This window comes from Acipenser ruthenus, unplaced genomic scaffold (assembly GCF_902713425.1).
Source record: "Acipenser ruthenus unplaced genomic scaffold, fAciRut3.2 maternal haplotype, whole genome shotgun sequence".
NCBI lineage: Eukaryota > Metazoa > Chordata > Actinopteri > Acipenseriformes > Acipenseridae > Acipenser > Acipenser ruthenus.
Window position 1 is genome coordinate 62,173 of NW_026708343.1, and position 6,045 is coordinate 68,217.

Genomic DNA, 6,045 nt, shown 5'->3' on the forward strand with positions numbered 1-6,045 from the left:
AGGGGGATACCACAGCAGTAAACTTTGAGAAGGGGGCTGGTTCATTATCTTCTCTGTGCTTTACTACACTGTGCTGTGCGCTGTCTCTCTCTCTCTCCTTTCTGCTTGATTCTATCTAGCATCTCTCCTTCCCAGACCTCCACACTCACTCCTTCCATCTCTCTCTTCTTAATTTATCTTTTAGGTAGAGGTATAATACAGAGCAACCCTGACACTGTTGTTGCTGCAGCCTGGTTATTTCTGAGCAGATCCTCATCCCTCCCTCCCTCTTTCCAGTGGAGCAGCGAAGCGTCCCATTTGCCCCCCGACCCCTGACCCCCGAATCAAGGAGCAAAGGGTCTGCATTCTTCCTCACAAGCCCACCTGCACTCCCTCCCTCCCTCCCTCCTTCCTTCCTTTTCTCTGACAGGCATTTGGGAATAAAATGAAGCCCTGAGATTTTTGAAGTTTAGAAACAGTTTTCAAACCGCAAAAGACAGTCAGACAGAGGAGAACCGGGCTGAGAGACAAGGAGGGAGGAGAAGGGAAATGAGTGTGATCAGAGAGAGGGAGGGAGGGAGCAGGAGAGAGCAGGAGAATGGAGAGAGAGGGAGAGGGAGAAGGAGAGACAGAGGGAGAGAGGAAGGAGGAAGGAGAAATGAGAGAGAGGGTGAGAGAGAGAGAGACAGACACTGGTGCTTTGCTGGGATCAAGTCTTCAAACAGACTTTCAAGCTGATCAGAATAGAAAACAAACAAAAATAATTAAAAATAACTAAAAATAACCACAATCTGGAACTCACCCATGCTTTAAGAAAATTACAAGCCAGCAAAAGCACCTGACAATTTAAACATGAAGAAAAAAAATCAACATTTACTGCAAGAAATCTCAGAGAAAGAGAAAGGGAGGCTCTTATATTCTCTGAACAGCCTCCCTCTGCTCTGTGCTGGTGGAGCAGAGAAAGAGAAAGGGAGGCTCTTCTACTCTTTGAACAGCCTCCCTCTGCTCTGTGCTGGTGGAGCAGAGAAAGAGAAAGGGAGGCTCTTCTACTTTCTGAACAGCCTCCCTCTGCTCTGTGCTGGTGGAGCAGAGAGAGAGAGAGAGAATACACAAATACACTTTTCGGACACAGGCAGGTTTTGGTAGTTGGTTTATTTGACACAGTTCACCCTCAGATAAAGAGGGAGTGTGTTTGGAAGAGTCAGAAATGGATTGCAAACATCTTCACAGAAGATAACAAGATCACTTCACTAAAATGTGAAGAACATAAATCAAAACACGCAACACAAAACCGAGGGATTTTCAGGAGGCTGGAGCAAAAACAGTTTGGAATTCTGTAATATGCTTTACCAGACCTCTCTGTGCTTTACAATGCTTCCCTATGCTTTACCAGACCTCTCTGTGTTTTACAATGCTTCCCTATGCTTTACCAGACCTCTCTGTGCTTCACAATGCTTCCCTATGCTTTACCAGACCTCTCTGTGCTTTACAATGCTTCCCTATGCTTTACCACACCTCTCTGTGCTTTACAATGCTTCCCTATGCTTTACCAGACCTCTCTGAGCTTTACAATTGTTCCCTATGCTTTACCATACCTCTCTGTGCTTTACCATGCTTCCCTATGCTTTACCAGACCTGGGATACCAAAGTAGAACACTTTGAGAAGGGGTCTGGCTTTTTTTGTTTGCTACAAATGTGCTACACATGACATGTGTGTTTCTAATATTTTGTCCAACCCCCCCCCCCCCCCCCTCCCCCCCTCCCCACAACCACAGTACATGTGGACGGGATTTGATTAAAAACTTAATGAATTCCAAACCCACCACAAAGCATTACAAACTGAAAAACGCAGACACACACGCACACACAAGCCAGACTGACATCCAACTAGAATTGACCATCTCTCTCTCTCTCTCTCAGGAACAGGGGTGTGCGTCTGCTTGCGTGTGTGTTGAAGGTTTGAATCTAATGACATCACAAAGGTCTTGTCGCGTTCCTGGCCAGTCACAGCCCGGGCTTCCCCTTCTCCCCTTCCTTCAGGGACAGTGTGAAAACACTGCAGCCCCTCACTCCAAACCAGTTTAGGCAGTGTGACTCCGGAGAATTGGTAACCCCCTGCACCCCCCGCCCCCCCCGCCCCCCCCGTCCCCGTCCCAGTGTTTTATTTTGGCGTCAGGAGGGTAATAAACATTTTCCTTTCCTCCCACATTAGAGAGCGTTTTAAAAACCACACTGAGCTGATGTCTCTCTTTCTCTCTCTGTGTGGGGGTGTTCTACGGTGGCCCGTTCAGGGCCATTAAAATAAAATTAAACCCGTTACACGGGGTTCATTTCGCTCGCAATCTGAACAGGACGTCCTGACAGAATGCATCTCGCGGACTTGACAGAACAGACCCCCCCCTCCCCCAGGCACCTTTGGACATTAAGATAAGAGATCTACAGTGTATGAGAGTCAATGCAAAGTCTACATAAACACTATGAAACCCAAGTGTGTGTGTGTGTGTGAGTGAGTTAGTGTGCGTTTCTCCCTCTCTGTATCAGTCCCTGTGTCTGTGTGACTTAGTTAGTGTGTGTTTCTCCCTCTCTATCAGTCCCCGTGTGTGTGTGTGTGTGTGTGTGTGTGCGTGTGTGTGCGCCTCAGTGTGTTTCTCTTCTTCCCCAGCAGTGGAAGTCTCCTCTCGCATTCACTCACACAGCTCAGTAATGATGCGTTTGTGTCTGAAGGGACTGGTGTTAACTCTGTGCAGCTGTGTGTGTGTGTGTGTGTGTGTGCGTGTGTGCGCGTCAGTCCTGTTCCCAGGAGATTGGGAAAGTATGATAAAACCAAACAGAGGAACAGCAATTAAAACTTGACCAGATTAAACCGACAATAAAAAAACGATAAGTAAAAAAAAAACATGTTTCAGTGGAGAAGCATTTAGACACAGCTGTGTGTGTGTGTGTGTGTGTGTGTGTGCGCGCGTCAGTGCGCGCGTGCGTGTCGGTGTGTGCGTGCGTGCCAGCGTGCAGTGAATCAGGAATTTGTGGTCCGTCATTAGAATTCTCTCCTAAAAGAGAACAGCTGGATATTTTCTGTTTGTTCGTTTTTTTTTTGCTGAAGACAGAAAGGACTTGCCTGTCCCTTTGTGTGATCAAATACTTTGCACTGAAAAAAGCCTTATAAAATGTATAGGGATACAGAGAGTGTGCTAGACGCTGGCTTTGCTGGAAAACTATCCGTCTGTCTGTCACCCGTCTCTAAAGTGCTGTCCGGTTTGTGTTTGTCGTCGCTGGGTTTGCTTCAGTCTCTGAGGGGGAGGGGGAGGAGCAGGGAGATGCACACGCTCAGTAGGGACAGAGCGAGGAGGGTCTCGGGACTCTGGAGCAGGGAGGAGACTCCACTCTGGGGGGCCGTGGTCCCTGAAAAAGAGCGAGTTATTAGCTGATTATTAAAATATGATCAGGACGGAAATAAATATTCAGACAGTCGTCATCTCTTAGTAAAGAGAGGAGATACAGGGTGACACAGGGTGAGAGTGAGACGCACCGAGAGGCATGGAGCGAGAGTGAGAGACACAGAGTGACATGCGGAGCGCGAGTCTCACTGTTAAGAGCCTCTTATCAATTAAGATTCCTTTCTTACCTGCTGGAACCTCCACTTGCGATCCTGCAGCTGCAACACAAAGAGAGGAGAGTCAGGAGAGCGCTGCTTACATACACCCTCGCCCCCTGCAGGGCACACAACACACTGCAGCACACTGAGCAGAGAAACCAACAGAGCAGAGAGCTGTGTACATACACCCTCGCCCCCTGCAGGGCACACAACACACTGCAGCACACTGAGCAGAGAAACCAACAGAGCAGAGAGCTATGTACATACACCCTCGCCCCCTGCAGGATATACAAACACACTGCAGCACACTGAGCAGAGAAACCAACAGAGCAGAGAGCTGTGTACATACACCCTCGCCCCCTGCAGGATATACAAACACACTGCAGCACACTGAGCAGAGAAACCAAGAGAGCAGAGAGCTGTGTACATACACCCTCGCCCCCTGCAGGATATACAAACACACTGCAGTGCCTCAGCACAGCGCTGAAAACACAAAGCCTAGTCAAGAGATAATTCCTAACACAGACCGATCGCTCAGAGGAGAGACCAGTTTCAAATTTAAAAGCTTTTAAAATCACAAACTGTTGAGAGAGAAAGAAAGAAAGGAGAGATTGAAAGAAAGGAACGAGGGAAACGAGAGAATGGCGTGAAAGGAGTAAGTCAAGCTGGAAGAATAAAAGACGAAAATGACACTGAACATCAGAGAGGGCTCCACAAGATTACTGCCACAAGATTAGTCTCGCTCTGAAAGGGAGAGATCAAGAGACAGGAGGGAGAGAAAGCTGGGAAAGGGGGAGAGAAGGGAAGCGAGGGAAGGAGAGGGGGAGACGGGGAGAGAGAGTGGTAGATTTAGGGTGTAGGTGCCCTATAACTCACAGGGTTTGATACAGTCCTGTTATGCGAATACAGTGACAACAGTGCTGTGTTTTGAACAAGGGGGGATACCATATCAGTAAACTTTGAGAAGGAGGCTGGTTCATTATCTTCTCTGTGCTTTACTACACTGTGCTGTGTTTTTACCAGGGGGATACCACAGCAGTAAACTTTGAGAAGGGGGCTGGTTCATTATCTTCTCTGTGCTTTACTACACTGTGCTGTGCTTTTACCAGGGGGATACCACAGCAGTAAACTCTGAGAAGGGGGCTGGTTCATTGTCTTGCATGCTCACTTGTTTCACAACACACTGAGAGACGGAGACGCAGGCAGGGGCTGGCTGTGGGACTGTCCTCAAGCGGCAGAGCTGGAAAAAATAAAAAAATAACAGAATGATTCAGTTCAGCTCAACACAACCCAGTAAAAACCATTAGAAGTCTCCATTGCAATCTACTAGCTACTGGTCTGAGAGTGCAGCTCCCGCACTCACAAAGTCTATGAAGCTTTCCAGACATTTAAACCACAACGGGGTCTACCTAAACAGATCAATAGCAGGTTTTTGTCTGGGTCTTTTTTATTTTATTTAGATTTAATGACTCCTAAGTGTTCGGCGGTTTCCTCTGATCGAGTTCAGAGTACTTTCTCTTGCACTTTGTATGACAGACCTGAGAAATGCGCTCTGAATTTGATTAGAGGCAGCCACCGAACACTTAGCAAGCGTGCAGAACATTATTATACATCAAGATTTATCACGGTAACATGAAGCATCAGGGCTCAGCTCAGCACAGCACAGCCAGTCACAGCAACAGTGTAGCAATCCATTACAATGCCATTAGAAAAGTTAAGCAAGTTAACTATGGTTGTATGATGCATTTACTCAGTTTTGGAAGTCTACACACACACACACACACACACACACACAAACGCACACTGACACACACCAATGCACACACACAGACACACACCAACGCACACTGACACACACACACACACACACAAACGCACACTGACACACACCAATGCACACACACAGACACACACCAACGCACACTGACACACACACACACTGACACTAACGCACACACACAGATACTGACGCACACACAGACATAAACTAACATACTGACGCACACACTGACGCTCACACACTGACACACACACCGACGCACACACACTGACACACACACCAACGCACACACACTGACACACACACCAACGCACACACACTGACACACACACCAACGCACACACACTGACACACACACCACGCACACACACTGACACACACACCAACGCACACACACTGACACACACACACTGACGCTCACACACTGACACACACACCAACGCACACACACTGACACACACACACTGACGCTCACACACTGACACACATACACCGACGCACACACACCGACACATACACCAACGCACACACACTGACACACACACCAACGCACACACAGACACACACACACTGACACACACCAACGCACACACACTGACACACACACCAACGCACACACACACTCACACACACACTGATGCACACACACTCACACACACTAACGCACACACATGGTATAAAGATTACTATATAA

At 47.8% G+C, this 6,045-nt stretch overlaps 1 long non-coding RNA gene across 1 annotated transcript; it reads right to left on the reverse strand.

The window, feature by feature from the left end:
• Positions 1–2,420: 2,420 nt before the first annotated feature.
• LOC131731667 (uncharacterized) lies at positions 2,421–6,001 on the reverse strand. Its single transcript, XR_009324954.1, has 3 exons — positions 4,740–6,001; positions 3,602–3,631; positions 2,421–3,378 (listed from the first exon to the last, which is right to left on the reverse strand). It is a non-coding gene; the product is annotated as an uncharacterized LOC131731667 (long non-coding RNA).
• Between the last annotated feature and the right edge of the window lie 44 nt (positions 6,002–6,045).